Here is a 25,659-nt window from a genome sequence, read left to right on the forward strand (position 1 = left end):
GAAAGTGGCGTGCTCCGGTGGCAAGCCAACGGGAAAGTGGCGTGCTCCGGTGGCAAGCCAACGGGAAAGTGGCGTGCTCCGGTGGCAAGCCAACGGGAAAGTGGCGTACTCCGGTGGCAAGCCAACGGGAAAGTGGCGTGCTCCTGTGGCAAGCCAACGGGAAAGTGGCGTGCTCCGGTGGCAAGCCAACGGGAAAGTGGCGTGCTCCGGTGGCAAGCCAACGGGACTGTGGCGTGCTCCGGTGGCAAGCCAACGGGAAAGTGGCGTGCTCCGGTGGCAAGCCAACGGGAAAGTGGCGTGCTCCGGTGGCAAGCCAACGGGAAAGTGGCGTGCTCCGGTGGCAAGCCAACGGGAAAGTGGCGTGCTCCGGTGGCAAGCCAACGGGAAAGTGGCGTGCTCCGGTGGCAAGCCAACAGGACAGTGGCGTGCTCCGGTGGCAAGCCAACGGGACAGTGGCGTGCTCCGGTGGCAAGCCAACGGGACAGTGGCGTGCTCCGGTGGCAAGCCAACGGAAAAGTGGCGTGCTCCGGTGGCAAGCCAACGGGAAAGTGGCGTGCTCCGGTGGCAAGCCAACGGGAAAGTGGCGTGCTCCGGTGGCAAGCCAACGGGACTGTGGCATGCTCCGGTGGCAAGCCAACGGGACTGTGGCGTGCTCCGGTGGCAAGCCAACGGGACTGTGGCGTGCTCCGGTGGCAAGCCAACGGGACTGTGGCGTGCTCCGGTGGCAAGCCAACGGGAAAGTGGCGTGCTCCGGTGGCAAGCCAACGGGAAAGTGGCGTGCTCCGGTGGCAAGCCAACGGGAAAGTGGCGTGCTCCGGTGGCAAGCCAACGGGAAAGTGGCGTGCTCCGGTGGCAAGCCAACGGGAAAGTGGCGTGCTCCGGTGGCAAGCCAACGGGAAAGTGGCGTGCTCCGGTGGCAAGCCAACGGGAAAGTGGCGTGCTCCGGTGGCAAGCTAACGGGAAAGTGGCGTGCTCCGGTGGCAAGCCAACGGGAAAGTGGCGTGCTCCATTGGCAAGCCAACGGGAAAGTGGCGTGCTCCGGTGGCAAGCCAACGGGAAAGTGGCGTGCTCCGGTGGCAAGCCAACGGGACAGTGGCTTGCTCCGGTGGCAAGCCAACGGGACAGTGGCGTGCTCCGGTGCCAAGCCAACGGGAAAGTGGCGTGCTCCGGTGGCAAGCCAACGGGAAAGTGGCGTGCTCCGGTGGCAAGCCAACGGGAAAGTGGCGTGCTCCGGTGGCAAGCCAACGGGACTGTGGCGTGCTCCGGTGGCAAGCCAACGGGACTGTGGCGTGCTCCGGTGGCAAGCCAACGGGACTGTGGCGTGCTCCGGTGGCAAGCCAACGGGAAAGTGGCGTGCTCCGGTGGCAAGCCAACGGGAAAGTGGCGTGCTCCGGTGGCAAGCCAACGGAAAAGTGGCGTGCTCCGGTGGCAAGCCAACGGGAAAGTGGCGTGCTCCGGTGGCAAGCCAACGGGAAAGTGGCGTGCTCCGGTGGCAAGCCAACGGGAAAGTGGCGTGCTCCGGTGGCAAGCCAACGGGAAAGTGGCGTGCTCCGGTGGCAAGCCAACGGGAAAGTGGCGTGCTCCGGTGGCAAGCCAACGGGACTGTGGCGTGCTCCGGTGGCAAGCCAACGGGAAAGTGGCGTGCTCCGGTGGCAAGCCAACGGGAAAGTGACGTGCTCCGGTGGCAAGCCAACGGGAAAGTGGCGTGCTCCGGTGGCAAGCCAACGGGAAAGTGGCGTGCTCCGGTGGCAAGCCAACGGGAAAGTGGCGTGCTCCGGTGGCAAGCCAACGGGAAAGTGGCGTGCTCCGGTGGCAAGCCAACGGGACAGTGGCGTGCTCCGGTGGCAAGCCAACGGGACAGTGGCGTGCTCCGGTGGCAAGCCAACGGGACAGTGGCGTGCTCCGGTGGCAAGCCAACGGGACAGTGGCGTGCTCCGGTGGCAAGCCAACGGGAAAGTGGCGTGCTCCGGTGGCAAGCCAACGGGAAAGTGGCGTGCTCCGGTGGCAAGCCAACGGGAAAGTGGCGTGCTCCGGTGGCAAGCCAACGGGAAAGTGGCGTGCTCCGGTGGCAAGCCAACGGGAAAGTGGCGTGCTCGGTGGCAAGCCAACGGGACAGTGGCGTGCTCCGGTGGCAAGCCAACGGGACAGTGGCGTGCTCCGGTGGCAAGCCAACGGGACAGTGGCGTGCTCCGGTGGCAAGCCAACGGGAAAGTGGCGTGCTCCGGTGGCAAGCCAACGGGAAAGTGGCGTGCTCCGGTGGCAAGCCAACGGAAAAGTGGCGTGCTCCGGTGGCAAGCCAACGGGAAAGTGGCGTGCTCCGGTGGCAAGCCAACGGGAAAGTGGCGTGCTCCGGTGGCAAGCCAACGGGAAAGTGGCGTGCTCCGGTGGCAAGCCAACGGGACAGTGGCGTGCTCCGGTGGCAAGCCAACGGGACAGTGGCGTGCTCCGGTGGCAAGCCAACGGGAAAGTGGCGTGCTCCGGTGGCAAGCCAACGGGAAAGTGGCGTGCTCCGGTGGCAAGCCAACGGGAAAGTGGCGTGCTCCGGTGGCAAGCCAACGGGAAAGTGGCGTGCTCCGGTGGCAAGCCAACGGGAAAGTGGCGTGCTCCGGTGGCAAGCCAACGGGAAAGTGGCGTGCTCCGGTGGCAAGCCAACGGGAAAGTGGCGTGCTCGGTGGCAAGCCAACGGGACAGTGGCGTGCTCCGGTGGCAAGCCAACGGGACAGTGGCGTGCTCCGGTGGCAAGCCAACGGGACAGTGGCGTGCTCCGGTGGCAAGCCAACGGGAAAGTGGCGTGCTCCGGTGGCAAGCCAACGGAAAAGTGGCGTGCTCCGGTGGCAAGCCAACGGGAAAGTGGCGTGCTCCGGTGGCAAGCCAACGGGAAAGTGGCGTGCTCCGGTGGCAAGCCAACGGGAAAGTGGCGTGCTCCGGTGGCAAGCCAACGGGAAAGTGGCGTGCTCCGGTGGCAAGCCAACGGGAAAGTGGCGTGCTCCGGTGGCAAGCCAACGGGAAAGTGGCGTGCTCCGGTGGCAAGCCAACGGGAAAGTGGCGTGCTCCGGTGGCAAGCCAACGGGACAGTGGCGTGCTCCGGTGGCAAGCCAACGGGACAGTGGCGTGCTCCGGTGGCAAGCCAACGGGAAAGTGGCGTGCTCCGGTGGCAAGCCAACGGGAAAGTGGCGTGCTCCGGTGGCAAGCCAACGGGAAAGTGGCGTGCTCCGGTGGCAAGCCAACGGGAAAGTGGCGTGCTCCGGTGGCAAGCCAACGGGAAAGTGGCGTGCTCCGGTGGCAAGCCAACGGGAAAGTGGCGTGCTCGGTGGCAAGCCAACGGGACAGTGGCGTGCTCCGGTGGCAAGCCAACGGGACAGTGGCGTGCTCCGGTGGCAAGCCAACGGGACAGTGGCGTGCTCCGGTGGCAAGCCAACGGGAAAGTAGCGTGCTCCGGTGGCAAGCCAACGGGAAAGTGGCGTGCTCCGGTGGCAAGCCAACGGGAAAGTGGCGTGCTCCGGTGGCAAGCCAACGGGAAAGTGGCGTGCTCCGGAGGCAAGCCAACGGGAAAGTGGCGTGCTCCGGTGGCAAGCCAACGGGACAGTGGCGTGCTCCGGTGGCAAGCCAACGGGAAAGTGGCGTGCTCCGGTGGCAAGCCAACGGGAAAGTGGCGTGCTCCGGTGGCAAGCCAACGGAAAAGTGGCGTGCTCCGGTGGCAAGCCAACGGGAAAGTGGCGTGCTCCGGTGGCAAGCCAACGGGAAAGTGGCGTGCTCCGGTGGCAAGCCAACGGGAAAGTGGCGTGCTCCGGTGGCAAGCCAACGGGAAAGTGGCGTACTCCGGTGGCAAGCCAACGGGAAAGTGGCGTGCTCCGGTAGCAAGCCAACGGGAAAGTGGCGTGCTCCGGTGGCAAGCCAACGGGAAAGTGGCGTGCTCCGGTGGCAAGCCAACGGGAAAGTGGCGTGCTCCGGTGGTAAGCCAACGGGAAAGTGGCGTGCTCCGGTGGCAAGCCAACGGGACAGTGGCGTGCTCCGGTGGCAAGCCAACGGGACAGTGGCGTGCTCCGGTGGCAAGCCAACGGGACAGTGGCGTGCTCCGGTGGCAAGCCAACGGGAAAGTGGCGTGCTCCGGTGGCAAGCCAACGGGAAAGTGGCGTGCTCCGGTGGCAAGCCAACGGAAAAGTGGCGTGCTCCGGTGGCAAGCCAACGGGAAAGTGGCGTGCTCCGGTGGCAAGCCAACGGGACTGTGGCGTGCTCCGGTGGCAAGCCAACGGGACTGTGGCGTACTCCGGTGGCAAGCCAACGGGACTGTGGCATTCTCCGGTGGCAAGCCAACGGGACTGTGGCGTGCTCCGGTGGCAAGCCAACGGGACAGTGGCGTGCTCCGGTGGCAAGCCAACGGGAAAGTGGCGTGCTCCGGTGGCAAGCCAACGGAAAAGTGGCGTGCTCCGGTGGCAAGCCAACGGGAAAGTGGCGTGCGGTGGCAAGCCAACGGAAAAGTGGCGTGCTCCGGTGGCAAGCCAACGGGAAAGTGGCGTGCTCCGGTGGCAAGCCAACGGGAAAGTGGCGTGCTCCGGTGGCAAGCCAACGGGAAAGTGGCGTGCTCCTGTGGCAAGCCAACGGGAAAGTGGCGTGCTCCGGTGGCAAGCCAACGGGACTGTGGCGTGCTCCGGTGGCAAGCCAACGGGACTGTGGCGTGCTCCGGTGGCAAGCCAACGGGACTGTGGCGTGCTCCGGTGGCAAGCCAACGGGACTGTGGCGTGCTCCGGTGGCAAGTCAACGGGACAGTGGCGTGCTCCGGTGGCAAGCCAACGGGAAAGTGGCGTGCTCCGGTGGCAAGCCAACGGGAAAGTGGCGTGCTCCGGTGGCAAGCCAACGGGAAAGTGGCGTGCTCCGGTGGCAAGCCAACGGGAAAGTGGCGTGCTCCGGTGGCAAGCCAACGGGAAAGTGGCGTGCTCCGGTGGCAAGCCAACGGGAAAGTGGCGTGCTCCGGTGGCAAGCCAACGGGAAAGTGGCGTGCTCCTGTGGCAAGCCAACGGGAAAGTGGCGTGCTCCGGTGGCAAGCCAACGGGAAAGTGGCGTGCTCCGGTGGCAAGCCAACGGGACTGTGGCGTGCTCCGGTGGCAAGCCAACGGGAAAGTGGCGTGCTCCGGTGGCAAGCCAACGGGAAAGTGGCGTGCTCCGGTGGCAAGCCAACGGGAAAGTGGCGTGCTCCGGTGGCAAGCCAACGGGAAAGTGGCGTGCTCCGGTGGCAAGCCAACGGGAAAGTGGCGTGCTCCGGTGGCAAGCCAACGGGAAAGTGGCGTGCTCCGGTGGCAAGCCAACGGGAAAGTGGCGTGCTCCGGTGGCAAGCCAACGGGATAGTGGCGTGCTCCGGTGGCAAGCCAACGGGAAAGTGGCGTGCTCCGGTGGCAAGCCAACGGGAAAGTGGCGTGCTCCAGTGGCAAGCCAACGGGACAGTGGCGTGCTCCGGTGGCAAGCCAACGGGACAGTGGCGTGCTCCGGTGGCAAGCCAACGGGACAGTGGCGTGCTCCGGTGGCAAGCCAACGGGAAAGTGGCGTGCTCCGGTGGCAAGCCAACGGAAAAGTGGCGTGCTCCGTTGGCAAGCCAACGGGAAAGTGGCGTGCTCCGGTGGCAAGCCAACGGGACTGTGGCGTGCTCCGGTGGCAAGCTAACGGGACTGTGGCGTGCTCCGGTGGCAAGCCAACGGGAAAGTGGCGTGCTCCGGTAGCAAGCCAACGGGAAAGTGGCGTGCTCCGGTGGCAAGCCAACGGGAAAGTGGCGTGCTCCGGTGGCAAGCCAACGGGAAAGTGGCGTGCTCCGGTGGCAAGCCAACGGGAAAGTGGCGTGCTCCGGTGGCAAGCCAACGGGAAAGTGGCGTGCTCCAGTGGCAAGCCAACGGGACAGTGGCGTGCTCCGGTGGCAAGCCAACGGGACAGTGGCGTGCTCCGGTGGCAAGCCAACGGGACAGTGGCGTGCTCCGGTGGCAAGCCAACGGGAAAGTGGCGTGCTCCGGTGGCAAGCCAACGGAAAAGTGGCGTGCTCCGTTGGCAAGCCAACGGGAAAGTGGCGTGCTCCGGTGGCAAGCCAACGGGACTGTGGCGTGCTCCGGTGGCAAGCTAACGGGACTGTGGCGTGCTCCGGTGGCAAGCCAACGGGAAAGTGGCGTGCTCCGGTGGCAAGCCAACGGGAAAGTGGCGTGCTCCGGTGGCAAGCCAACGGGAAAGTGGCGTGCTCCGGTGGCAAGCCAACGGGAAAGTGGCGTGCTCCGGTGGCAAGCCAACGGGACTGTGGCGTGCTCCACTGGCAAGCCAACGGGACTGTGGCGTGCTTCGGTGGCAAGCCAGCGGGAAAGTGGCGTGCTCCGGTGGCAAGCCAACGGGAAAGTGGCGTGCTCCGGTGGCAAGCCAACGGGAAAGTGGCGTGCTCCGGTGGCAAGCCAACGGAAAAGTGGCGTGCTCCGGTGGCAAGCCAACGGGAAAGTGGCGTGCTCCGGTGGCAAGCCAACGGGAAAATGGCGTGCTCCGGTGGCAAGCCAACGGGAAAGTGGCGTGCTCCGGTGGCAAGCCAACGGGAAAGTGGCGTGCTCCGGTGGCAAGCCAACGGGAAAGTGGCGTGCTCCGGTGGCAAGCCAACGGGAAAGTGGCGTGCTTCGGTGGCAAGCCAACGGGAAAGTGGCGTGCTCCGGTGGCAAGCCAACGGGAAAGTGGCGTGCTCCGGTGGCAAGCCAACGGGAAAGTGGCGTGCTCCGGTGGCAAGCCAACGGGAAAGTGGCGTGCTCCGGTGGCAAGCCAACGGGACTGTGGCGTGCTCCGGTGGCAAGCCAACGGGACTGTGTCGTGCTTCGGTGGCAAGCCACCGGGAAAGTGGCGTGCTCCGGTGGCAAGCCATCGGGAAAGTGGCGTGCTCCGGTGGCAAGCCAACGGGAAAGTGGCGTGCTCTGGTGGCAAGCCAACGGGAAAGTGGCGTGCTCCGATGGCAAGCCAACGGGAAAGTGGCGTGCTCCGGTGGCAAGCCAACGGGAAAGTGGCGTGCTCCGGTGGCAAGCCAACGGGAAAGTGGCGTGCTCCGGTGGCAAGCCAACGGGAAAAGGTGTGCTCCGGTGGCATGCTAATGGTAAAGGTGTGCTCCAGTGGCATTCTAACGGTAAAGGTGTTCTGCGGTCACATGCTAATGGTAAAGGTGTGCTCCGGTGGCATGCTAACGGGAATAGGTGTGCTCCGATGGCATGCTAACGGGAATAGGTGTGCCCGGTGGCATACTAACGGGAAAAGGTGTGCTACGGTGGCATGCTAGCGGGAAATGGTGTGCTTCGGTGGCATGATAACGAGAAATGGGGTACTCCATTGGCACCACAATGGTCAAGGGACTTGGAAATGTCACATGTGAAGTCATACTCGCATAGTGTCTGTTGTTGCAGGGATCAAAAGAGCGACCCGGTGGAACAAGATGTGGACACTGTGCGACAGATGGTGGTTTAAGGACAGCAAACAGCAAAATAAGACCAAGCAACAGCAAGAAAACAATCCAAGAATTACCGCAGCAGACAAGTAAGTGATTGTGATTCTTTTAAACGGTGATGTATGATCAGATGAAGTGGAATGCAGTAAGTTTGGAAATATGATTAACATGTTAATAAAGTGTCTGAAATGTATGAGTGAGAAAGAGAAAAAGGTGGATTGTTACAGGGGGACAGCTGAGAGTAGGGAGTTGCAGAGAAAGTCCTTGTGACAGGTTTAGGATGTATACGGCGGTTTATTGCCTCCTCCACATACAAAGGCAGGAGATGAGACTATCAAACTATTGAACTTGGAGTTGTCAGTAATGTTGGAGGTGAAATTAATAAAGCAAGTAAAATGGGAAAGAAAAAAAGGGGTTGTATGTTTGCCTGGTCAGAGGGATGTTTGCCTGGTCATGGGGATGTTTGTCTGGTCAGGGGGATGTTTGCCTGGTCAGGGGGATGTTTGCCTGGTCAGTGGGATGGTTGCCTGGTCAGGAGGATGTTTGCCTGGTCATGGGGATGTTTGTCTGGTCAGGGGGATGTTTGCCTGGTCAGAGGGATGTTTGCCTGGTCAGGGGGATGTTTGCCTGGTCAGGGGGATGTTTGCCTGGTCAGGGGGATGGTTGCCTGGTCAGGAGGATGTTTGTCTGGTCAGGTGGATGTTTGTCTGGTCAGAGGGATGTTTGTCTGGTCAGAGTGATGTTTGTCTGGTCAGAGGGATGTTTGCCTGGTCAGGGGGATGTTTGCCTGGTCAGGGGGATGGTTGCCTGGTCAGGGGGATGTTTGTCTGGTCAGGGGGATGTTTGCCTGGTCAGAGGGATGTTTGTCTGGTCAGAGGGATGTTTGTCTGGTCAGAGGAATGTTTGCTTCACGTTGGGGAAGAGGGAAAGGACTGAATGATCCGGCACCTGTCCTATCCACAGGATGGTCAGCTAGTGCCGCCATTGGGAAAGAGCTGACCTAGTGTCACTATCAATCATCAGAGTCTGCAGTACAACTGATTAGGGGTCCAGCAGGGGGGCGCTGATGACACAGGTGGACCTTGGGGCGGTTTTCCGGTTGCGGACGCTGCACCTAGAGGGTTTTCTTCATGTAATTATCCTCCTCACATTGCAGACTTGTGAACTTTATAAATTTTCTTCATTTGCTTATTTTCTTCCTTCTCTCCCAAACACGTTCCTGAAGTGCTGTCTCACCCCCACTGCCCCCATCCAGAAGCTTCTTGTGGCTGCTGTTCAGTGAGATTTGTCCTCTATATACCAGCAGTCTGTGTATGGGCCTGTCTCTGTCTGATCCTCTCTGCTCTCCACCCCTGCACTCAGACATAGGAAACCCTGTACTCGGATTACTTCACATCTTGGTGAACAACAGCTGAAAGGACCCTCTAAAGGAGCCTGTACCAGGCAGGTGACAGCGGTGCAGCATTGTGCTTGTGGGGGCAATCGGGCGGTGGAGTCAGAAATTGGGGAATACTTGGGTGCTCTCTGGACGGACAATATTAGTGCTGCAGTAATTTCCCACAAGTTTTTGCACAGAGCGGCCACTAATATAGAATAAAGTAAAACAATTGTGCTGTGTAAATAATGGCTGTGCTTTGCTACAAATGCTTCATGTTCGCAGGAGGTTTTTTTCTCTTTAATAAATTTTATTTAGTTTATAATTGATTTTTTCTCTTTCTGCTAGATATCAGCACATGATAGAGGCCGTACGGGACTGATATAAGAAGTTCTTGGCTGAGAAGGAAAGAAGCTTCATTCCTCCATGAGCTGCAGTTCTTTGTGTCCAGTCGGGAACTCTATTAGTAAGTAGATTTTATCACCGGCGCAGACATTTCCGGGAAGGTTCCAATTGGCCGAATACAAGACGTTCATTAAACTCTTCATTTGAAATAAACGTCTGGTTATCATCCACAATACTTAATACCGGTCACTTGTCACAAATTTGTACATTTTTTACCTGTTATAAAATGCTGCTCATCCCTTGAATCTTTTCTTTTTTTTTTGTCATTTTAGACAAAACATTACATATTTCTGACAAGTCCCAGGTCTTTTCACACCACTCGTTTTGCAGGTTCTTTAATGCTACAGCACTTATGTTATTGGGGTCATTTTTGTGCAGTTTGCAGTTACATGATTTTTTATACATGTTTTTTTTTAGCTTTGTCTTGTTATTACATCACATTCATCTTTTTCCTCTCTTGCTTTCCTGGACTGAAGGAAACATATCTCCAAGTCACTCTGAGCTGCCGGCAGGAGAGATGGACCCTCAGGAGCCTCCTAGTCTTCAGAATCCATATGAAGGAGAAGTCCAAGAACAAAAAAGGCCTCCGACAGCAGAGCAACCTGTCCGCCAAAAAGTCCCAGAAGAAGAAGCGATGGTCCCGCAGCTCATCTGTGTTTTTCCTAAATGTGGATTATACTTTTACTGATTGTAATTTTCTTGGTCGATACCAGATAAAGTTTTGGATGACAACTGTCTGGACTTGTGTCTTATTTTACATTTCTCCTTTTTTCTTCTTGCTTCCCCTCCAGTGAGATCTGGCTTAGGTGATAAAAGCCTTTCTCTATCCGGCATTTTTGCAGCAGGCTGGAGAAAGACTTTCTGGATGATAACTTGCCTTAGTCTCAGATGCCCATACACTAGTTAGCTTTAGACCGGACGCTTGTCCACACAACACATCCCGACTCCCCCATATACATGAATGTGGTTATATGTGTGGGGGAGATGGCCCCATACACAGCACATGGTCGGCTGCTCCAGCAAAAATCCTTGGGTTTGACCTACCTTCCTGTAATATATATGGGGGGCCATTAGTTGGATGTTTGCAGGACCCCTCTTTGTCCGACAGCTTCCCTCCCCCACACATAGCAAGCAGTGTACATACAAGCTCCCTTCCCGCACATACAGTATATATAGCATATAAAGAAAAAACCTAGAAGTCTGAACTGAAACATAAATTGATGTGCATGCAAAATGTAAATGCATGTTCACACAAGGCCACTAGACAAAGAAAAACCAAAGACAAGCAAAATACCCAAGTAACCGGAAGTGAATGGGTAAATCGCAAAGTGCAAAAATAATAAATAATGAAGGGTATTTAGTTAACATAATTTTGATAAAAATAATGCAAAAGCTATTCCGCCACATCACGGCAACCCTTATGGGACAGTCCTAACTCTAATATTAAAACCTTACCATTTGTCAAGTGACGTACATATGGATAAGGGCAGAGAGACTGACCCCCTAGTAGAAGCATAGACCTGAGGCAGAATAAACATTTCAGCTCAGACAAAGGGTGGCCACACCCTAATATGCACTAAAGCACACTGAACTACAAAGAAAAAACCTAGAAGTCTGAACTGAAACATAAATTGCAGGCAAAATGTAAATGCATGTTCACATAAGGCCCCTAGACAAAGAAAAACCAAAGGCAAGCAAAATACCCAAGTAACCGGAAGTAAATGGGTAAATCGCAAAGTGCAAAAATAATAAATAATGAAGGGTATTTAGTAGTGAAGAGCGAGCACTAAAATGCTCGGGTGCTCGAAGTTCGGGCCGAGCTCGCCATGATACTCGGGTGCTCGACCTGAGCCACGAGCCCAATGTTAGTCTATGGGAGACCCGAGCATTCTCGCGGCGGCATCCCCGGATGTCTTTTAAAAGCCTAACAAGTGCCCAAAACGATAGTGACAGTGCTCAAATGACATGGGGACAGCATGGGGATCGCCCCAGGAAGCATTTCTGACCCCCAGGTCACTGCTGTCAACAATGTGGTCAGAGGTATTAAGCCACTTTTAAGGGCTCACAATAAAACGTTCAAAAACTAAACTGAAACTGCTTTCCTGTGAAATATGTTAAGGAAGTTCCTTTCCAGGGTAAAGACTTGTGTATAAGGTAAAATAAATAACCAAAAAAAAAAAATACTCCTCCACACCTTGGGCTATGTTCACAAGTAGCATTTTTAATGCGTTTTTGCACTTTTGCTTCAATCGTGACAAATGCATTCACTGGGAAATGTAATTTTAACATTTTACAACCTTATCTGGCCATGTGCTGTGTGACACATGCATACAGTGCTGAAAAGACATGGGGACAGCATGGGAAAGACCCCTGGAAGCATCTCTGACTCCCCAGTCACTGCCTAAAAGTGTGCCCATCAGAAGTCATCCTTGCCGCATCAGAAGATGCAGACTTGCAACTATCCCCGTGCAAGTTCTTGTCCCAGGGCAGGGTTCAATTGTACCTCTCCCATTCCTTGCAATGCAAGCGCAAATATGCAGCCAACCACCCACCCACCCCCAGGCTGCAATACCATACTGCTTGCTTGCACTTGAACTTGGGCCTTTTAGGCATGTGGAGGCGGAATCTGGCCACCATGTCATGGCAGCGTTGGCGGCCTGGTATCCATACTCAGTCCCCAGCCGCCCGGCGGCGGGGTGTCGACACTCGGTCCCCAACCGCCAGGTGGCGGCCGGGTGTCCATACTCAGTCCCCAGCCGCCTGGGGGCAGCCGGGTGTCCATAAACGGTCCCCAGCCGCCCCTATTTCTCCTTGGAACATCCCCTCACACACTTTTCTTAGCCCGGCCTGCTTTAGGGCAGCATTGGACGAGCCCACCAGAGAACCAGACTCCTCCGGTGGGCCCTGGCTTCTCCATCAGGGGAGTTGAGAGTGACAAGGTGAGGACCATGATGATGATGATACAAGTTAGCATCTGCTTTGTTTTCTTGGAATGCAAGCGCATGTATGTAGTAGCGACTAGGCGACTAGGCCTGAGGTGGTCAGCGTTTTGGCGCATATCCTACCTCCTCCGAGGATTGCTGGATGTTTTCCTGCTACTATCCCAGTTCTATGACTCCCATTAAAACAAAGCTTCAGGTGATGAATGATGGATGAGGTGGTGGCAAAGGAGAAAGAGCAGGAGGAACAGGGACCATTCACATCAATATCAGGCCAGTCAACCACATATGTCTTGTAGGATATGTTTCTGTAACAAAAGGAGCGGTTTGGCTACACAGTTATAGGGCATACAGTGAGTGCAATGCCTACCAAAACTTTTGAGGCACTCGAATGTACCTTGGAAATGACATGGAGGTCAGAGGGCCTTAACTAAACCGTTTTTTTTCCATTTATATCAACTGGGTCTCCTGTACACTGTTGGCCTAAACAGTGAATGGAAGGCTTTTCAAAAATTATGAGGAACTGCAATACCCCTTGAAACAGACGTGGATTACAGCGTACTAAAAACCTTCTACCCACTATTGGGGAGTGGGTCTCCCTTAGTTTTCGCCTTTGCATTGAAAAGCAAAAGCTGACTAAAATTAGGAGGAAATGCAATGTCCGTTGGAAGAGTCGTGGAGGTTAGAGGTAATTAAAAAAAACATTTCAATGCCCCTAGGAAGAGCTGTGGAGTTCAGAGTGGCTTAAGAAGACTTTTGAACAGACGTGGAGGTCACAGTAGTTTAACAAGATGGTTTTAATGCCCCTCGGAAAAGACGTGGAGGTCCCAGTAGCTTAACCAGACGTTTTGAATGCCCCTCGGAAAAGGGGCTTTTAATGCCCCTTCCAAGAGCCATACAGTACAGCATAGTACAAACATTATTCCCATTATTGGGGAGTGTGTATCCCATAGTCATAGCTTATGCCTTCCAAGCAAAAGCTGCCAAAAATTAGGATGGAGAAACTTGCAATGCCCCTTACAAGAGCCATGCAGTACAGCATATTCCAAACATTATTCCCATTATTGGGGAGTGGGTCTCCCATAGTCTTTGCTTATGCCTTCCAAGCAAAAGCTGCCAAAAATTAGGACGAAGGAGCTTGCAATGCCCCTTACAAGAGCCATGCAGTACAGCATATTACAAACATTATTCCCATTATTGGGGAGTGGGTCTCCCATAGTCTTTGCTTATGCCTTCCAAGCAAAAGATGCCAAAAATTAGGACGGAGGAACTTGCAGTGCCCCTTACAAGAGCCATGCAGTACAGCATATTACAAACATTATTCCCATTACTGGGGAGTGGGTCTCCCATAGTATTTGCTTATGCCTTCCAAGAAAAAGCAGCCAAAAATTAAGAGGAAATGCAATGCCCATTCGAAGAGTCGTGGAGGTTAGAGTTAATTAAAAACAACATATCAATGCCCCTTGGAAGAGTTGTGGAGTTCAGAGTGGTTTAACAAGACACTTTTAATGCCCCTCAAAAGAGATGTGGAGGTCCCAGTAGCTTAACAAGACGGTTTTAATGCCCCTCAGAAAAGTGGTGGAGGTCACAATAGCTTAAGAAGACGCTTTTAATGCCCCTCAGAAGAAACGTGGAGATCCTAGTAGCTTAACAAGATGGTTTTAATGCCCCTTGGAAAAGTGGTGGAGGTCGCAGTAGCTTAACAAGACGGTTTGAATGATCCTTGGAAGAGACGTGGAGGTCACAGTACCTTAACAAGACGGTTTGAATGCCCCTTGGAAGAGACGTGGAGGTCGCAGTAGCTTAACAAGACGCTATTAATGCCCCTCAGAAGAGACGTGGAGGTCCCAGCAGCTTAACAAGACGGTTTTAATGCTCCTCAGAAAAGTGGTGGAGGGCCCAGTAGCTTAACAAGATGATTTTAATGCCCCTCAGAAACGTGGTAGAGGTCCCAGTAGCTTAACAAGACTGTTTGAATGCTCCTTGGAAGAGACGTGGAGGTCCCAGTAGCTTAACTGGCCGGTTTAAATGCCCCTCGGAAAAGTGGTGGAGGTCACAGTAGCTTAACAAGACACTAATAATGCCCCTCAGAAGAGAAGTGGAGGTCCCAGTAGCTTAACAAGACAGTTTGAATGCCCCTTGGAAGAGATGAGGAGGTCCCAGTAGCTTAACAAGACGGTTTTAATGCTCCTCGGAAAAGTGGTGGAGGTCACAGTAGCTTAACAAGACGCTTTTAATGCCCCTCGGAAGAGACGTGGAGGTCCAAGTAGCTTAACAAGACGGTTTGAATGCCCCTTGGAAGAGACGTGGAGGTCCCAGTAGCTTAACAAGACGGTTTGAATGCCCCTCGGAAGAGACGTGGAGGTCCCAGTATCTTAGCAAGGTGGTTTTAATGCCCCTCGAAAAAGTGGTGGAGGTCACAGTAGCTTAACAAGACGCTTTTAATGTTCCTCAGAAGAGACGTGGAGGTCCCAGTAGCTTAACAAGACGGTTTGAATGCCCCTTGGAAGAGACGTGGAGGTCCCAGTAGCTTAACAAGACGGTTTTCATGCTCCTCAGAAAAGTGGTGGAGGTCCCAGTAGCTTAACAAGATGCTTTTAATGCCCATCGGAAAAGTGGTGGAGTTCCCAGAAGCTTAACAAGACGGTTTTAATGCCCCTTGGAAAAGTGGTGGAGGTCGCAGTAGCTTAAGAAGACGGTTTGAATGCCCCTTGGAAGAGACGTGGAGGTCCCAGTAGCTTAACAAGACGGTTTGAATGCCCCTCGGAAGAGACGTGGAGGTCCCAGTAGCTTAACAAGACGGTTTTATTGCCCCTTGAAAAAGTGGTGTAGGTCACAGCAGCTTAACAAGACACTTTTAGTGCCCCTCAGATAAGTGGTGGAGGTCCCAGTAGCTTAACAAGACGGTTTGAATGCCCCTTGGAAGAGACGTGGAGGTCCCAATAGCTTAACAAGATGGTTTTAATGCCCCTCGGAAAAGTGGTGGAGGTCACAGTAGCTTAACAAGACGCTTTTAATGTCCCTCAGAAGAGACGTGGAGGTCCCAGTAGCTTAACAAGATGGTTTGAATGCCCCTTGGAAGAGACGTGGAGGTCCCAGTAGCTTAACAAGACGGTTTTCATGCTCCTCAGAAAAGTGGTGGAGGTCCCAGTAGCTTAACAAGATGCTTTTAATGCCCATCGGAAAAGTGGTGGAGTTCCCAGAAGCTTAACAAGACGGTTTTAATGCCCCTTGGAAAAGTGGTGGAGGTCGCAGTAGCTTAAGAAGACGGTTTGAATGCCCCTTGGAAGAGACGTGGAGGTCCCAGTAGCTTAACAAGATGGTTTGAATGCCCCTCGGAAGAGACGTGGAGGTCCCAGTAGCTTAACAAGACGGTTTTATTGCCCCTTGAAAAAGTGGTGGAGGTCACAGCAGCTTAACAAGACACTTTTAGTGCCCCTCAGATAAGTGGTGGAGGTCCCAGTAGCTTAACAAGACGGTTTGAATGCCCCTTGGAAGAGACGTGGAGGTCCCAATAGCTTAACAAGATGGTTTTAATGCCCCTCGGAAAAGTTGTGGAGGTCACAGTACCTTAACAAGATGCTTTTAATGCCTATCAGAAGAGACGTGGAGGTCCCAGTAGCTTAACAAGATGGTTTGAATGCCCCTTGGAAGAGACGTGGAGGTCCCAGTAGCTTAACAAGACGGTTTGAATGCCCCTTGGAAGAGACGTGGAGGTCCCAGTAGCTTAACAAGACGGTTTTAATGCTTCTCGGGAAAGTGGTGGAGGTCCCAGTAGCTTAATAAGACGCTTTTACTGCCCCTCGAAAAAGTGGTGGTCGCAGTAGCTTAACAAGACGGTTTGAATGCCCCTTGGTGGAGACGTGGAGGTCCCAGTAGCTTAACAAGACGGTTTGAATTCCCCTTGGAAAAGACGTGGAGGTCCCAGTAGCTTAACAAGACGGTTTTAATGCCCCTCGGAAAAGTGGTGGAGGTCACAGTAGCTTAACAAGTCGCTTTTAATGCCCCTGAGAAGAGAAGTGGAGGTCGCAGTAGCTTAACAAGACGGTTTGAATGCCCCTTGGAAGAGACGTGGAGGTCCCAGTAGCTTAACAAGACGGTTTTAATGCTTCTCAGAAAAGTGGTGGAGGTCCCAGTAGCTTAATAAGACGCTTTTACTGCCCCTCGAAAAAGTGGCGGAGGTCGCAGTAGCTTAACAAGACGGTTTGAATGCCCCTTGGTAGAGACGTGGAGGTCGCAGTAGCTTAATAAAACGGTTTGAATGCCCCTTGGAAGAGACGTGGAGGTCCCAGTAGCTTAACAAGACAGTTTGAATGCCCCTCGGAAGAGACGTGGAGGTCCCAGTAGCTTAACAAGACGGTTTTATTGCCCCTCGAAAAAGTGGTGGAGGTCACAGCAGCTTAACAAGAAGCTTTTAATGCCCCTCAGATAAGTGGTGGAGGTCCCAGTAGCTTAACAAGACGGTTTGAATGCCCCTTGGAAGAGACGTGGAGACGTGACATGCTAATGGTAAAGGTGTGCTCCGGTGGCATGCTAACGGGAATAGGTGTGCTGCGATGTCATGCTAACGGGAATAGGTGTGCCCGGTGGCATACTAACGGGAAAAGGTGTGCTACGGTGGCATGCTAGCGGGAAATGGTGTGCTTCGGGGGCATGATAATGAGAAAAGGGGTACTCCATTGGCACCACAATGGTAAAGGGACTTGGAAATGTCACATGTGAAGTCATACTCGCATAGTGTCTGTTGTTGCAGGGATCAAAAGAGCGACCCGGTGGAACAAGATGTGGACACTGTGCGGCAGATGGTGGTTTAAGGACAGCAAACAGCAAAATAAGACCAAGTAACAGCAAGAAAACAATCCAAGAATTACAGCAGCAGACAAGTAAGTGAGTGTGATTCTTTTAAACGGTGATGTATGATCAGATGAAGTGGAATGCAGTAAGTTTAGAAATATGATTAACATGTTAATAAAGTGTCTGAAATGTATGAGCGAGAAAGAGAAAAAGGTGGATTGTTACAGGGGGACAGCTGAGAGTAGGGAGTTGCAGAGAAAGTCCTTGTGACAGGTTTAGGATGTATACGGCTGTTTATTGTCTCCTCCACATACAAAGGCAGGAGATGAGACTATCAAACTATCGAACTTGGAGTTGTCAGTAATGTTGGAGGAGAAATTAATAAAGGAAGTAAAATGGGAAAGAAAATAAGGGGTTGTATGTTTGCCTGGTCAGAGGGATGTTTGCCTGGTCAGAGGGATGTTTGCCTGGTCAGGGGGATGTTTGCCTGGTCAGGGGGATGTTTGCCTGGTCAGGGGGATGTTTGTCTGGTCAGGGGGATGTTTGCCTGGTCAGGGGGATGTTTGCCTGGTCAGGGGGATGTTTGTCTGGTCAGGGGGATGTTTGCCTGGTCAGGGGGATGTTTGTCTGGTCAGGGGGATGTTTGTCTGGTCAGAGGGATGTTTGCTTCACGTTGGGGAAGAGGGAAAGGACTGAATGATCCGGCACCTGTCCTATCCACAGGATGGTCAGCTAGTGCCGCCATTGGGAAAGAGCTGACCTAGTGTCACTATCAATCATCAGAGTCTGCAGTACAACTGATTAGGGGTCCAGCAGGGGGGCGCTGATGACACAGGTGGACCTTGGGGCGGTTTTCCGGTTGCGGACGCTGCACCTAGAGGGTTTTCTTCATGTAATTATCCTCCTCACATTGCAGACTTGTGAACTTTATAAATATTCTTCATTTGCTTATTTTCTTCCTTCTCTCCCAAACACGTTGCTGAAGTGCTGTCTCACCCCCACTGCCCCCATCCAGAAGCTTCTTGTGGCTGCTGTTCAGTGAGATTTGTCCTCTATATACCAGCAGTCTGTGTATGGGCCTGTCTCTGTCTGATCCTCTCTGCTCTCCACCCCTGCACTCAGACATAGGAAACCCTGTACTCGGATTACTTCACATCTTGGTGAACAACAGCTGAAAGGACCCTATAAAGGAGCCTGTACCAGGCAGGTGACAGCGGTGCAGCATTGTGCTTGTGGGGGCTATCGGGCGGTGGAGTCAGAAATTGGGGAATACTTGGGTGCTCTCTGGACGGACAATATTAGTGCTGCAGTAATTTCCCACAAGTTTTTGCACAGAGCGGCCACTAATATAGAATAAAGTAAAACAATTGTGCTCTGTAAATAATGGCTGTGCTTTGCTACAAATGCTTCATGTTCGCAGGAGGTTTTTTTTTCTTTAATAAATTTTATTTAGTTTATAATTGATTTTTCTCTTTCTGCTAGATATCAGGACATGATAGAGGCCGTACGGGACTGATATAAGAAGTTCTTGGCTGAGGAGGAAAGAAGCTTCATTCCTCCATGAGCTGCAGTTCTTTGTGTCCAGTCGGGAACTCTATTAGTAAGTAGATTTTATCACCGGCGCAGACATTTCCGGGAAGGTTCCAATTGGCCGAATACAAGACGTTCATTAAACTCTTCATTTGAAATAAACGTCTGGTTATCATCCACAATACTTAATACCGGTCACTTGTCACAAATTTGTATATTTTTTACCTGTTATAAAATGCTGCTCATCCCTTGAATCTTTTCTTTTTTTTTGTCATTTTAGACAAAACATTACATATTTCTGACAAGTCCCAGGTCTTTTCACACCACTCGTTTTGCAGGTTCTTTAATACTACAGCACTTACGTTATTGGGGTCATTTTTGTGCAGTTTGCAGTTACATGATTTTTTATACATGTTTTTTTTTAGGTTTGTCTTGTTATTACATCACATTCATCTTTTTCCTCTCTTGCTTTCCTGGACTGAAGGAAACATATCTCCAAGTCATTCTGAGCTGCCGGCAGGAGACATGGACCCTCAGGAGCCTCCTAGTCTTCAGAATCCACATGAAGGAGAAGTCCAAGAACAAGAAAGGCCTCCGACAGCAGAGCAACCTGTCCGCCAAAAAGTCCCAGAAGAAGAAGCGATGGTCCCGCAGCTCATCTGTGTTTTTCCTAAATGTGGATTATACTTTTACTGATTGTAATTTTCTTGGTCGATACCAGATAAAGTTTTGGATGACAACTGTCTGGACTTGTGTCTTATTTTACATTTCTCCTTTTTTCTTCTTGCTTCCCCTCCAGTGAGATCTGGCTTAGGTGATAAAAGCCTTTCTCTATCCGGCATTTTTGCAGCAGGCTGGAGAAAGACTTTCTGGATGATAACTTGCCTTAGTCTCAGATGCCCATACACTAGTTAGCTTTAGACCGGACGCTTGTCCACACAACACATCCCGACTCCCCCATATACATGAATGTGGTTATATGTGTGGGGGAGATGGCCCCATACACAGCACATGGTCGGCTGCTCCAGCAAAAATCCTTGGGTTTGACCTACCTTCCTGTAATATATATGGGGGGCCATTAGTTGGATGTTTGCAGGACCCCTCTTTGTCCGACAGCTTCCCTCCCCCATACATAGCAAGCAGTGTACATACAAGTTCCCTTCCCGCACATACAGCATATATAGCATATAAAGAAAAAACCTAGAAGTCTGAACTGAAACATAAATTGATGTGCATGCAAAATGTAAATGCATGTCCACACAAGGCCACTAGACAAAGAAAAACCAAAGACAAGCAAAATACCCAAGTAACCGGAAGTGAATGGGTAAATCGCAAAGTGCAAAAATAATAAATAATGAAGGGTATTTAGTAATGAAGAGCGAGCACTAAAATGCTCAGGGGCTCGAAGCTCGGGCCGAGCTCGCCATGATACTCGGTTGCTCGACCTGAGCCACGAGCCCAATGTTAGTCAATGGGAGACCCGAGAATTTTCGCGGCGGCATCCCCGGCTGTGTGTTAAAAGCCTAACAAGTGCCCAAAACGATAGTGACAGTGCTAAAATGACATGGGGACAGCATGGGGATCGCCCCAGGAAGCATTTCTGACCCCCAGGTCACTGCTGTCAACAACGTGGTCAGAGGTATTAAGCCACTATTAAGGGCTCACAATAAAACGTTCAAAAACGAAACTGAAACTGCTTTCAGTTAAGGAAGTTCCTTTCCAGGGTAAAGACTCGTGTATAAGGTAAAATAAATAACAAAAAAAAAAAATACTCCTCCACACCTTGGGCTATGTTCACAAGTGGCATTTTTTATGCGTTTTTGCACTTTTGTATTGCTTCAACCGTGACAAATGCATTCACCGGGAAATGTCATTTTAACATTTTACAACCTTATCTGGCCATGTGCTGTGTGACACATGCATACAGTGCTGAAAAGACATGGGGACAGCATGGGGAAGACCCCTGGAAGCATCTCTGACTCCCCGGTCACTGCCTAAAAGTGTGCCCATCAGAAGTCATCCTTGAAGCATCAGAAGATGCAGACTTGCAATTATCCCCGTGCAAGTTCTTGTCCCAGGGCAGGGTTCAATTGTACCTCTCCCATTCCTTGCAATGCAAGCGCAAATATGCAGCCAACCACCCACCCACCCCCAGGCTGCAATACCATACTGCTTGCTTGCACTTGAAATTGGGCCTTTTAGGCATGTGGAGGCGGAATCTGGCCACCAGGTCATGGCAGCGTTGGCGGCCTGGTATCCATACTCAGTCCCCAGCCGCCCGGCGGCGGGGTGTCCACACTCGGTCCCCAACCGCCAGGGGGCGGCCGGGTGTCCATACTCGGTCCCCAGCCGCCTGGGGGCAGCCGGGTGTCCATAAACGGCCCCCAGCCGCCCCTATTTCTCCTTGAAACATCCCCCCACACACTTTTCTTAGCCCGGCCTGCTTTAGGGCAGCATTGGACGAGCCCACCAGAGAACCAGACTCCTCCGGTGGGCCCTGGCTTCTCCATCAGGGGAGTTGAGAGTGACAAGGTGAGGACCATGATGATGATGATACAAGTTAGCATCTGCTTTGTTTTCTTGGAATGCAAGCAAAGTGTGCAGCCTGCCATCCACCCACCCACCGCCAGGCTGCAATACCATACTGCTTGCTTGCTTGCACTTGAAATTGGGCCTTTTTAGGCACGTGGAGGCGGAATCTGACCACCGCGTCAAGGCAGCATTGGCGGCCTGTAACCCATACTCAGTCCCCAGCCGCCCGGCTGCCAGGTGTCCACACTCGGTCCCCAGCCGCCAGGGGGCGGCCGGGAGTCCATACTCGGTCCCCAGCCGCCCCGCGGCCGGGTGTTCACACACGGTCCCCAGCCGCCTGGGGGCAGCCGGGTGTCCATAAACGGTCCCCAGTCGCCCCTATTTCTCCTTGGAACATCCCCCCACACACTTTTCTTAGCCTGGCCTGCTTTAGGGCAGCATTGGACGAGCCCACCAGAGAACCAGACTCCTCCGGTGGGCCCTGGCTTCTCCATCAGGGGAGTTGAGAGTGACAAGGTGAGGACCATGATGATAATGATACAAGTTAGCATCTGCTTTGTTTTGTTGGAATGCAAGCGCATGTATGTAGTAGCGGCTAGGCCTGAGGTGGTCAGCGTTTTCGCGCATATCCTACCTCCTCCGAGGATTGCTGGATGTTTTCCTGCTACTATCCCAGTTCTATGACTCCCGTTAAAACAAAGCTTCAGGTGATGAATGATGGATGAGGTGGTGGCAAAGGAGAAAGAGCAGGAGGAACAGGGACCATTCACATCAATATCAGGCCAGTCAACCACATATGTCTTGTAGGATATGTTTCTGTAACAAAAGGAGCAGTTTGGCTACACAGTTATAGGGCATACAGTGAGTGCAATGCCTACCAAAAATTTCGAGGCACTCCAATGTACCTTGGAAATGACATGGAGGTCAGAGGGCCTTAACTAAACCGTTTTTTTCCATTTATAGCAACTGGGTCTCCTGTACACTGTTGGCCTAAGCAGTGAATGGAAGGCTTTCCAAAAATTATGAGGAACTGCAATGCCTCTTGAAACAGACATGGATTACAGCGTACTAAAAACCTTCTACCCACTATTGGGGAGTGGGTCTCCCTTAGTTTTCGCCTTTGCATTGAAAAGCAAAAGCTGACTAAAATTAGGAGGAAATGCAATGTCCGTTGGAAGAGTCGTGGAGGTAAAGGGTAATTAAAAACAACATTTCAATGCCCCTTGGAAGAGCTGTGGAGTTCAGAGTGGTTTAACAAGACACTTTTAATGCCCCTCAAAAGAGATGTGGAGGTCCCAGTAGCTTAACAAGACGGTGTTAATACCCCTTGGTAAAGTGGTGGAGGTCCCAGTAGCTTAACAAGACGGTTTTAATGCCCCTCGGAAAAGTGGTGGAGGTCACAGTAGCTTAAGAAAAAGCTTTTAATGCCCCTCAGAAGAAAAGTGGAGATCCCAGTAGCTTAACAAGACGGTTTTAATGCCCCTTGGAAAAGTGGTGGCGGTCACAGTAGCTCAACAAGACGCTATTAATGCCCCTCAGAAGAGACGTGGAGGTCCCAGTAGCTTAACAAGACGGTTTGAATGCCCCTTGGAAGAGATGAGGAGGTCCCAGTAGCTTAACAAGACGGTTTTAATGCTCCTCAGAAAAGTGGTGGAGGTCCCAGTAGCTTAACAAGACGGTTTTAATGCCCCTCGGAAAAGTGGTGGAGGTCACAGTAGCTTAACAAGACGCTTTTAATGCCCCTCGGAAGAGACGTGGAGGTCCAAGTAGCTTAACAAGACGGTTTGAATGCCCCTCGGAAGAGACGTGGAGGTCCCAGTATCTTAACAAGACGGTTTTAATGCCCCTCGGAAAAGTGGTGGAGGTCACAGTAGCTTAACAAGACGCTTTTAATGCCCCTCAGAAGAGACGTGGAGGTCCCAGTAGCTTAACAAGACGGTTTGAATGCCCCTTGGAAGAGACATGGAGGTCCCAGTAGCTTAACAAGATGGTTTAAATGCTCCTCAGAAAAGTGGTGGAGGTCCCAGTAGCTTAACAAGATGCTTTCAATGCCCCTCGGAAAAGTCGTGGAGGTCCCAGTAGCTTAACAAGACGGTTTTAATGCCCCTTGGAAAAGTGGTGGAGGTTGCAGTAGCTTAACAAGATGGTTTGAATGCCCCTTGGAAGAAACGTGGAGGTCCCGGTAGCTTAACAAGACGGTTTGAATGCCCCTCGGAAGAGACGTGGAGGTCCAAGTAGCTTAACAAGACGGTTTTAATGCCCCTCGAAAAAGTGGTGGAGGTCACAGTAGCTTAACAAGACGCTTTTAATGCCCCGCAGATAAGTGGTGGAGGTCCCAGTAGCTTAACAAGACGGTTTGAATGCCCCTTGGAAGAGACATGGAGGTCCCAGTAGCTTAACAAGACGGTTTTAATGCCCCTCGGAAAAGTGGTGGAGGTCACAGTAGCTTAACAAGACGCTTTTAATGCCTCTCAGAAGAGACGTGGAGGTCCCAGTAGCTTAACAAGATGGTTTGAATGCCCCTTGGAAGAGACGTGGAGGTCCCAGGAGCTTAACAAGACGGCTTGAATGCCCCTTGGAAGAGACATGGAGGTCCCAGTAGCTTATCAAGACGGTTTTAATGCTTCTCGGAAAAGTGGTGGAGGTCACAGTAGCTTAACACGTCGCTTTTAATGCCCCTCAGAAGAGAAGTGGAGGTCCCAGTAGCTTAACAAGACGGTTTGAATGCCCCTTGGAAGAGACGTGGAGGTCCCAGTAGCTTAACAAGACTGTTTTAATGCCCCTCGGAAAAGTGGTGGAGGTCCCAGTAGCTTAACAAGACGGTTTTAATGCCCCTTTGAATAGTGGTGGAGGTCGCAGTAGCTTAACAAGACGGTTTGAATGCCCCTTGGAAGAGACGTTTAGGTCCCAGTAGCTTAACAAGACGGTTTGAATGCCCCTTTGAAGAGAAGTGGAGGTCCCAGTAGCTTAACAAGTCGGTTTTAATGCCCCTCGCCAAAGTGGTGGAGGTCGCGGTAGCTTAGCAAGACGGTCAGAATGCCCCTTGGAAGAGACGTGGAGGTCACAGTAGCTTAACAAGATGGTTTTAATGCTCCTCGGAAAAATGGTGGAGGTCCCAGTAGCTTAACAAGATGGTTTTAATGCTCCTCGGAAAAGTGGTGGAGGTCCCAGTAGCTTAACAAGATGCTTTTAATGCCCCTCGGAAAAGTGGTGGAGGTCCCAGTAGCTTAACATGACGCTTTGAATGCCCCTTGGAAGAGACGTGGAGGTCCCAGTAGCTTAACAAGACTGTTTGAATGCCCCTTGGAAGAGACGTGGAGGTCCCAGTAGCTTAACAAGACGGTTTGAATGCCCCTCGGAAAAGTGGTGGAGGTCACAGTAGCTTAACAAGACGCTATTAATGTCCTCAGAAGAGACGTGGAGGTCTAAGTAGCTTAACAAGACTGTTTGAATGCCCCTTGGAAGAGACGTGGAGGTCCCAGTAGCTTAACAAGATGGTTTTAATGCTTCTCGGAAAAGTGGTGGAGGACCCAGTAGCTTAATAAGACGCTTTTACTGCACCTCGAAAAAGTGGTGGAGGTCGCAGTAGCTTAACAAGACGGTTTGAATGCCCCTTGGTAGAGACATGGAGGTTCCAGTAGCTTAACAAGACGGTTTGAATGCCCCTTGGAAGAGACGTTGAGGTCCCAGTAGCTTAACAAGACTGTTTTAATGCCCCTCGGAAAAGTGGTGGAGGTCACAGTTGCTTAACACGTCGCTTTTAATGCCCCTCAGAAGAGAAGTGGAGGTCCCAGTAGCTTAACAAGACGGTTTGAATGCCCCTTGGAAGAGACGTGGAGGTCCCAGTAGCTTAACAAGACTGTTTTAATGTCCCTCGGAAAAGTGGTGGAGGTCCCAGTAGCTTAACAAGACGGTTTTAATGCCCCTTTGAATAGTGGTGGAGGTCGCAGTAGCTTAACAAGACGGTTTGAATGCCCCTTGGAAGAGACGTTTAGGTCCCAGTAGCTTAACAAGACGGTTTGAATGCCCCTTTGAAGAGACGTGGAGGTCCCAGTAGCTTAACAAGTCGGTTTTAATGCCCCTCGCCAAAGTGGTGGAGGTCGCAGTAGCTTAGCAAGACGGTCAGAATGCTCCTTGGAAGAGACGTGGAGGTCACAGTAGCTTAACAAGATGGTTTTAATGCTCCTCGGAAAAGTGGTGGAGGTCCCAGTAGCTTAACAAGATGGTTTTAATGCTCCTCGGAAAAGTGGTGGAGGTCCCAGTAGCTTAACAAGATGCTTTTAATGCCCCTCGGAAAAGTGGTGGAGGTCCCAGTAGCTTAACATGACGCTTTGAATGCCCCTTGGAAGAGACGTGGAGGTCCCAGTAGCTTAACAAGACTGTTTGAATGCCCCTTGGAAGAGACGTGGAGGTCCGAGTAGCTTAACAAGACAGTTTGAATGCCCCTCGGAAAAGTGGTGGAGGTCACAGTAGCTTAACAAGACGCTATTAATGTCCTCAGAAGAGACGTGGAGGTCTAAGTAGCTTAACAAGACTGTTTGAATGCCCCTTGGAAGAGACGTGGAGGTCCCAGTAGCTTAACAAGACGGTTTTAATGCTCCTCAGAAAAGTGGTGGAGGTCCCAATAGCTTAACAAGATGCTT

The sequence above is a fragment of the Phyllobates terribilis genome, unplaced genomic scaffold (assembly GCF_046119375.1).
Source record: "Phyllobates terribilis strain yellow unplaced genomic scaffold, ASM4611937v1 Scaffold_66__1_contigs__length_7565176, whole genome shotgun sequence".
Lineage (NCBI taxonomy): Eukaryota > Metazoa > Chordata > Amphibia > Anura > Dendrobatidae > Phyllobates > Phyllobates terribilis.